We start from the raw sequence: 9,984 nt of genomic DNA on the forward strand, positions 1-9,984 counted from the left end.
GAATACCATTTGCATTCTATATCTGTAGCACACAAGATCAGTTGTGTATATTTACCTGATGTAAAGTCACACTGATTTATAAGTGTTCTTCATGAATTCAATTTGGTGTCTGCTTATAACCATGTACTGTAGTCCTAGATAAAACCAATTTTTAGTTTAACATGATCTGTGACTTGACATGACAACAATTTCCTAATGGATTTTGCTATGAAGGCCAGTAGGCCAGTACAAAAGACACTTTCTCCAAGAGCACTGAGTAAAACATGGTAGAAGATAAAGAACTCTGTGTGCTCTCCCTCCACAGCAAGAACGCAGAATCCTTGTAAAGAACATCCTATATTTGCATGTAATGTAGAAATTACAGAAATATCATTGCATAGCTATTCTAACAATACTCTAATAGTAATGTCTTCTTTTATCCTCACCAAACAGTAATGAAAACATGAAGACAAGATCCAACAATGACTGAACAATATTGATTCTGCATACACAAAGGCCTCCAAAATCAGGCAACGGCATGCGTGTAACATTTAATAGCAGAACTCTTTTCTGAGGCACAAAGAACCAGTAATGGAGGCAGTGCTGTGATTGAGTGCGAAGCAGAAATACCAATGGACAGGAAGAGGCCTGCTTCAGAATCTCACATGGAAAACTCAGGATTTAGCAAACAAACTAGAAAGGTTTCTTTCTCCAAAGAAAGGAAGAAAACTACCAGTGATGAAAAGAGAGATTCTGCATTAAATGTCATATTTCGTGTGCTTCACTCTGTAAACTACAAGAAGAAAACTTATTCCTAACAAATTAAAAACAATAATGTCAATATCTGGGATTTGGTGCAGAGCAGTTCAACAGATTCTCAGCCTCTCCAGTGTGGTGCAGCCATTGTTGGACTACTTGGACTCTATCCTGTGAGCTAAGCTGATAAATCTTTATACATATTCATTCTACTGGTTCTGTTTCTTTGGAGAACCCTGACTAATACAATATATAACAAAGCAATGATGTTAAAGTCTGTGATTTGGTTCAGGGCAACTCAACCAAGGGAATCAACTCCCAGGAGACAAAAGAATACACGTGTCATCAAACCCAGCAGCACATTCCATCAGGCCTGTGATGTTGGTGGGATTAAATGTTGAGCAAAGTAATACAATATCCACATAAAAGAAAACAAAAATATCAGTTGTATGTACAGTTCAAACAACAATACGGTGGCATATGAGGACCCAATTCCATCCTCCTTAGAAACTGAAGACTGACATGTTTGAACTTTCATCTATCTTATCAGAAACATGTTTGAGATGGTTGGTCATGAATTCATTGGATTAGTCTGGAAAAAATAAGCACTGGAAAACAAAACGGAGCGTTGTTGGATATGCTACATAGGTGATACATATGGAAAAAGTCAGTGTGGCCCAGGCATGGTGGTGCAGGCCTTACTCCCAGGACTCCAGAGGAAGAGGCATGGGGATATCTGGGAGATCCAGGTTAGCCTGGTCTACATAGCTAGTTTCTGGATCAGAAAAGGTACAAGTTCAAAATACCAAACATTTAGAGAAAGAAAGTGTATGTGGTCCATGACCTTGAATTAATTCACCTGAAAAGAAGCCATCTCTCTCCTTCTTCTGTGAGTTTCCTTTTCAGGCAGTCTTACATAAGCACTCTTTCTATCAAGAAACTTTCTTTTGGTCCACTGAAAATCCATTCACCTGCCAACATAACAAGGGGAAGAAGCACCTCAGAAAACAAAGAAGGCCGTTCTCACTGTCTGCCTTCGCAGTAGATGCCCAGGAAGAAAGAGCTCAACAGGGAGACTCCATAGAAGTTTCTGCTTTCCTGCCTTCCAGTGGCCACTCTGCCAACAAGATCAAGAATTCCTACTACATCATGGGAATGTAGCCGCCTCACCTCCTTACCTAATTAAGGCAGAGTAACACGGTTTTCATCCTTTGGGATAGAGGCTACACTAAGCTTTCCTTCAGAAGCACTGGCAGCTGACCCCCAGCCTCACTGTCTTCTGCCTGTGACTGTTAATGAAACAGCACTGATGCTTCTACTGAGCTTCACAGACAGAATCTGTGGGGGAGGCACAAGGGAGAGTTTTTCTTTTAAAGGCTAAAGCTCAAGAGTCCTTCATTGTGGGTTTTAAAAGTCTATTCTTGGGGCTGGAGAGATGGCTCAGAGGTCAGTAATACTGGCTGCTCCTGCAGAGGACCTGAGCTCAGTTTGCAGAACCCACATGCTGCCAACAAGTGTACGTAACACCTGTTCCAGGGGTTCCCACACTGTCTTCAGGCCTCCACAGACATGGCTCACATGGCTACCCTTACACACATGCAAGCACAACATTCCTACACATGAAATAACTTTTAATAAAAATGCAATCTTTATTGTGTGATGAAATGATATTTTATATACTTATGAGGTATCCCTGATATTTTGTTAGACATATACACAGGAGATTGATTTAGTAAGTTATTGATATATCCACAGTTAAGACATGAAGCCGTGACACTGTTTCTGTTATTTGCGTCACATTCTCCCCATTCCCTCTAAACTGCTATTGTCCCTTCAACATCTATCATCTTTTCTTTTTGTATTTTCTTATGGCTGAGATCATGTAGTGCTTGTGTCTACTTCCTTCACCCGATATAGCATCCATCAGATCAATCCTGTTCTCAAGTGTGAGAGGATTCTACTCTTTCCTATGATGGAATTGTGGTGTATTCTTTAGAAATATCACATTTCAGTAAACTACATTTCAATAAATCTTTCATTTGTTAATGGGCATTTAAGTAGATTTCCTATTCTTCAAACAGTGCTGCCATAAGGGAGTGCATATATCTCTATGCCATATTGAATTCATTTCTTTTGAGTATATATGCAGGATTTGGTGGTAGAATCCATACTTCAGAGAGAACACCTGTGCCTAGCTATTTGGCATCTGTATTTTACCTCACCTAGTACAGTCATTTCTCGTTCCATCCACTTACCTGCAAATTCCTTGATTTCTTTTTCCTTCACCACTGAGTAAAGCCCCACTGTATAAATGTACCAAATTGATATGATCCATTCATATTTTGAGGGACATTTAGGTTGTATATTTGAATTTCAAAGAAAGTAGAATACAAACGTTTTTTGTAAACTCTGGTTTATCCTGCACTTATTTGAGACATAAAATGAGTCTCTTCTGATGAATTGGGAGAGCTTTGATTGAAATTAAGACTCTCCCATTCTTGAAATTTCAGGGACAATATTTAAGGAGCAGTCAATTTATTATAATTGGGCTTATGGGCAGTGACATTTCTTCCAGAATACATATTTTGATGTGAAAATTCATGAAATTGTAATTGTGTTAAATTAATAGTGAATTTCAAAAATGTATGTAGAGAATAAAATTCCACATTGCACCTCCTAAATACATAGAGTTCTTCTTTATCATAAATTGGTCTTAAGGGGCTGGTAGATGGCTCAGAGGTTAAGAGCAATGACAGGTTTTGCAGAGGACCCAGGCTCAATTCCCAGCACCTATATTGGAGCTAACAGCCATCTGTAACTATGGACATGAGGTTGTGACACACTCTGTGCATTGACATGGGTATATTTACATACATACAAGCAATATACTCAACACAGAAAATAAAAATAATAAAACATTTTTTAAAACTTAATATTAAAAGTGGGAAAGTATTCTGTAATTTTGCATTTTAATTTATGGATGTCTGAGTCCATGTCTCACAAATGTACTTTCTAATAATTAATGATAATTTATTTCCACACTACCAAAGTGTGCAGGGCTTTGCTCCTCAGGACCACCTGCCTCTTGAGTGTGTTTCAGGACATTACCATCACTCCCAGGACCCAGATGTTCATAGCTTAATTCACAAGACACCCAGTGCTCTAGCACCTTCGTATGCCTGTGTTGGGTTGTTCATGATTTGAGTCTTTAGAAAAGACCTGGATTTCTAACATAGTAGTGCACTCAATAAAGAAAGAAGAGGGAATTCTACCAACGAATCTCCAATTGGAATATTCTGTCAGACACTGATAATATTTACAGAGCTTTTTCAGTTTGCAGAATTAGTGTTCCATTTCTAATTACACCTCTGCCACAATTCTAGATTGGAAATGGGGCTTTATCATTGGGATGACACTCCGGAGGCAGAGGCAGGCAGATTTCTGTGGGTTCAAGTCCAGCCTGGTCTACATAACAACTTCCATGCTACCTGGGGCTACAGGGAGACCCTGTCTCAAAAAGACCATACACACACACACACACACACAAAAAGTTTCTGAATTTATCATGGAACAAAAATAAAAGAAGCATAACACCTCCCAAAGGACAAATATGAAAAGAGACATAATTGCACTACAGTGTTTTTTTCTCCTCTGAGAATTTCAGCATGCACCAACCACTCCCCGTGGTTCCTGTGGCTGGGGTGAATGTTCGCATCCAGCTGAGATCCCTCCACCTGTTCAGCACCACGCTGCACCCAAGAAGAGCTCCCTAGGTCTGTGCAGAATTTTCAGGACCCACGTGTTCCGATGATCTTGCCGGAAAAAGGTACATCTCAGCCTCTGCTCTGGCCCTGCTCACTAGGGCCCAAGTTTTACCAGGAAATGGGTGTCTCAGGAAGTGTCACAGGAAGTCCATTGCTGACTAACCAGGGCCTGAATTCTTCCTGCAGCGTCTATCAGTTACCACGAGAGGGCTGTCTTGCCATTTTCCTAACTCAAGTTTGCCTTCCAGACATCAAAGTTAGAAGTACTTTTAGGTAAAGCATAGGAAATTCCTATTTTAAAACTCACAGAAAAGGAATATGCAGGAATGTTAGGACAGCATTAAAAGGCCAAACCTGCAAATTATTGACAGAGATGAAAGAGAAGAACTCCAGGACAAAGGAATGAATAATAGTTTAAATTCAATTGCACAAGAATGTCTCCCAAATCTACAGAGAAAGTAATCCAGCTAAGTACAAGAAGCCCGCAGAACATTAAACTTAGAGGACCAGAAAAGAAACTCTCCCTGGCACATCAAAGTCACAACACCAAAGACACAGGCTAAACAAAGGTATTGGAAGTTGCTAGAGAGAAGACCAAGTCCCCCATAAAGACAGACCCATCACAGTAACAACAGATCATTCAATGGAAACTTTTAAATTCCGAAGGTGTTTGAAAGTGATAGGGCTCGGACTCAGGTGACCCCAGACCCAGAAACCATGAGGCCTCTGGGAGGAGCTGAGTCAACCAACTCCTGGCCACCTACAGGTTAATAGAGGCAGCTCCTGAAAGTTTATGACCAGTGTATTGCAATTGCCAGCACATGCCCCGTGGGCTGACAAATAGGTTTCCCAAGCCCTTGGCTGCAATTGATTCCTGGAATCCTGTGATTGTTGAAAAATGATATCAAATGCCATGGCCAACAAGAATTAGAGAGACAGGAATGTGCCTGAACAACAGCTATCCTCCAAGCAATGCTTCTATAAACTATATCCACTCTGTGATGAATAATGAGGTCACCAAGATTACTAAGAAACCAGCATAGGAACAGCATGAGAAAGCATGGATCCTGAATGAGTCTAGACTGACTCACATGCACACAACAGAGATTTGCAATTTCCCAAACTCTGTATACAAACTTACCCTAGAGATGGCTCGGGCTACACACTTGGGTTCAGACACCCTTGTGTAGTCCTGGAAAGCTAGACTTTGTCTCACTGGTCTTCTCTGGTGAAGCACCTCACAACAGCACAAACATTTTCATGTCTTTATCCTTCTTAAGACCTCTCCCAAGCCCCAAACTCTTTCACTAAAACCTACCTAATTGGCTACAGTCTGTGCTTTCTTCACTTTCCAGGGACCTTTATTTGCTCCAGGCAGGAGAACGGAACAGGCTTATACATGGCCAGAACCATGAATGAGAAAAAGGTACATGATGCTTGCTGAATTCTTTAGAAACTATTGGATTTCTAACCCAGTACTATGCTTCAGTGATAATATAGAAGAAAAGATATGACTCTACATATTATTTCCTAATTTTTTAGATTAAATAAATAAAACTTTTCATAGAGTTTCATATAAATCAATGGGACAGAAGAAAGGACCTGAATATTATTCCACAAAATAGTTAGGTCATTTTTTACAAAGATTCCAGAAACATACTGTACTAAGTCACTTTTCTGTCGCTGTGATAGAAACACTGACCAAAGCAACTTATAGAAGGAAGAATTTGAGCTTACAGTTCCAGGGGAATTACAGTCCATCATGGCATGGAGGCATGGTGGCTGGAGGTGGCTGGAGCAGGAGCAGCAGAAGCTAAGCTCTCACATCATCATGCAGGCACAGGACGCAAGAGAGCAACTGGAGATCCGGCAAGGCTTAAGAACTCTCTAAGCCCACCCCCAGTGACGTGCTTCCTCCATCATGGCCATACCTTCTAAGGCCTCCCAAAACAACGTCACCATCTGGGGACATAATGTCCAGATACTTGGAGCCTCTGGGAGACATTGCCATTCAAACCATCACACATACATTGGATAAAGGATAGTATCTTCAACAACCAGTGTTGAAAATCCCTGGATATAAACATGCAGAAAAATGAAACAGCCACATCTCTCACCGTGTACAAAACTCAACTGCAAACACATCCAGGACCTCAATATAATATGTGATCTTCTAAAACGGCTGGAGGAATAGGAAGGGAGCATGCATCAGCAGACAGGCATAGGTCATGGTTTTCTGAAGAGGAGCAGAGTAGCCCTGGAAATAAGACTAACTGCCAAATAGGATCTCATGAAATAAAAACCTTCTTCACAGTGAAGGAAACTGTCAATCCAGAGGTGAGGCAGCCCACACAAGGAGAGGAAATCTTTGCCAGCTTTACATCAGACAGATGATTAGTGATGAGAATATACAAAGAATTTGTGATGGCTTTTCTTAGTTATCAACTGGCCTGGATCTGGAATTAACTGAAATGAAAGAGACATTCTTGATTGGATCATTTGAAGCTGGAAGACCATTCCTAAATGTGGGCATTACCTTCTGATGGCCGCCTGCATGTAAGGCCATATATTTCAGGGAGTGCTGAAAATCAATGATGTGCACGATTTGAAGCAGTTGTGAAGATAAAGGCATTTGAGACTTCTCACTCACCTCTTCTGAGGAACAAAGGTGTGGGTCCTCTGAGCAGAGATTCTAGGTTTAACATGCAATCTTGTGTGATTAAAAAGGGCGCTAAAGGTTTGGTTGCTTGGATGAAGTATTTATCAACAGATGACCTACTGGTAGAGACCTGGAGATGCCTGATATTCCTTGCCCTAGTATTGATGAAGGGATTGTAAGGCTCAGGCAAATTGGCAAGCTTGAGTGGCTTTGCTATGTGCTCCCAACTTCATAAACATAGTACTTTAGGACTATGAAACACAGATTAACCCCAACTCATTAGAGTACGTAACTTCAATACCCCACTATCTCCAAAAGATATTTCAACTGGACAAAGAATAAACAGAGATATCTGAATTAAGCTACATCTTAAGTCAAATAGACCTAACAGATATCTGCAAATATTCCACTCATGCACCAAATAATACCCTTCCTACTCAGAGGCTCATGCAAGTTTCTCTACAATTGATCATACTGGGACACAGAACAAACCTCAACAAATACAATAACAATATAAATAAATAAATAAATAAATAAATAAAGAGGTGGCTCAAGTGTTAAGAGCACTTGCTGTTCTTCCAGAGGGCCCAAATTCAGTTCCGAGTACCCACATGGATAGCTCACAACCTCCTACAACTCCATCTCCAGGTATTTGAAACAAATGAAAGTATCCCTGGAACTAAATGAAAATGATAACACAACACAACAAAAACCTCTAGGACACTTTAAAAGCAGTGCTAAGAGGGAAGATTTTAGCTCTAAGTGCCTACATTAAGAAATCAGAATGATCAGATATCAATGACTTCACAGTACAACTCAAAAATCTGGAAAGGCAGTAAAAAAAAACCCAAACCTAGTAGATGAAAAGAAATAACAAAAATCAGAGCAGAGATTAATGAAAGAAATACAAAGAAAATAATACAAAGAATTAATAAATCTAAGAGCCGTTTCCTTGGAAAGTTAAACATGATAGACAGTCCCTTAGACCACCGTGCCCAGCTAGAAATGGATGAATTTATAAATTTATGGAAACCACCTGTTAAACCAAAAAGAGATAGTGTAAAAAGACCCATAACAAACAAGAAAATTGAAACAGACATGCAAAACCTCCCAACTAAAACCAGCACAGCCCAGATGGATTCAGGCAGAATTCTACCAGACATTCAAAGATTACAAGCAATACTTCTTAAATTACTCAAAAAATATGAAAACAGAGAACTCCCAAGATTCTTCTATGAAGACAGCATTACTTTAATACACTTTAACCAAGTAAAGACACAACAAAAAAAGAAAACTATTGGCCCAAAATCAACATAGGTGCAAATGAAATATCTAGGAATCAACCTTATCAAAAACGTTAAACACTGCAAGAATGAAAATTTTTAAATCTCTAAAGAGAGTGAAAGCACCAGGAGATGGACGAACCTTCTGTGCTCATGGATTGGTAGAAATATTGTGAAAATGGCCACCTTACCAAAAAGCAATCTACAGATTCAATCCAATGCCAATCAAAATTCCCAAGCCATTTCTGCTCATCACAGTACTAGTAAAAAACTGTCCTAAAATTCTTATGGAATCACAAAAGAATGAATTCCAAGGAAACATAGAGAAATTTTCTAATGGGGAAAGATATATCTCTGCTCAGAAATGGCCAGATGTTTGAAAACTGTACATTTGGTACATTAGTCTTCACAGTCATGGTTATTCTAGTTACTGTAAAGATAGATTTGGAAACTCATTTCTGGCCTTGGATCAACCATCTTGTTACCTAGGAACCTATTATATTAATTTTATGTTATATTTTCTTTGTTTTATGGTGGGATTCTCTGGCCTTTTCTGGGCTCCCGGAATATGTACTTTGTATTTATTCAGCGCTTCTCAAGTGGGTCACCTTAGTTTGCCATAATCCTTATGGTTGTTACTTGTCTGTTTCTTCATGTTGTGAAGAAGGTATTTGACTGACAGCTCCATCCTACAAGTACTGAAAAGGCACAGCTTACTGAAACAAATTCAAATCTCAAGTGCATGGACTCCATGTACTGCTTCCCAGAAGGAGACATGCCATTTTTAGAATTAGCGTTAGGGACTCTTCCATTTAAATCTGCTTCTGGAAGTTATGCTAAAGATTTGCCTTGAGAATTCTGTTTTTTATTAGAGTTATATATGAAGCTTTTTGTGGGAAAAGTTATTGTGAATATTAAGGAATTTTGGTCCCTTGATGACCTATGTTGTTAAGTCATTAGTGTTTTTAAGTTGGCAGAGCAAATCAGGAGAGTGCATTTCCAACCATTATTTACTACAGTGTGGACAGTGAGTTTATCCTGATACTGGATCTCTCCAGCGATAATCTGACACAGCCAGTGAAGTTAATCATACAAGTCTAAAGGGTATATTATGTCTCATGTGTAAGTCAGAGTCAGGTTGTTCACCAGACCTAAAATTGATGTTTGTAATATTTTTGTGACCAAATATGAAGACCGAGTACTAGGTAAATCAGACACCATTATAATATAATTTACTGTCTTTGTCATTATATATTTGCATGCTTAAACCTGGCTAATATATTTAAATTTCCTCCCTCCCCCACCTCTTTATCAAAAGGCTCTGTTTATAGTTGTTTTATGACAGTGTTGCAGAGTTCAACTAGAAAAACAAGTGTGGAGAGAAAACACACACACACACACACACACACACACACACACACACACACACTATGGGGGCTGGAGAGAGATGGCTCAACGGTTAAGAACACTGGGTATTCTTGCAGAAGTCTCGGGTCGAATCCCAGGATCCACATGGCAGCCAGCAGCTGTCTGTAACTCCAGT

Source organism: Nannospalax galili, unplaced genomic scaffold (assembly GCF_000622305.1).
Source record: "Nannospalax galili isolate Female #2095 unplaced genomic scaffold, S.galili_v1.0 scaffold3278, whole genome shotgun sequence".
Taxonomy (NCBI): Eukaryota; Metazoa; Chordata; class Mammalia; order Rodentia; family Spalacidae; genus Nannospalax; species Nannospalax galili.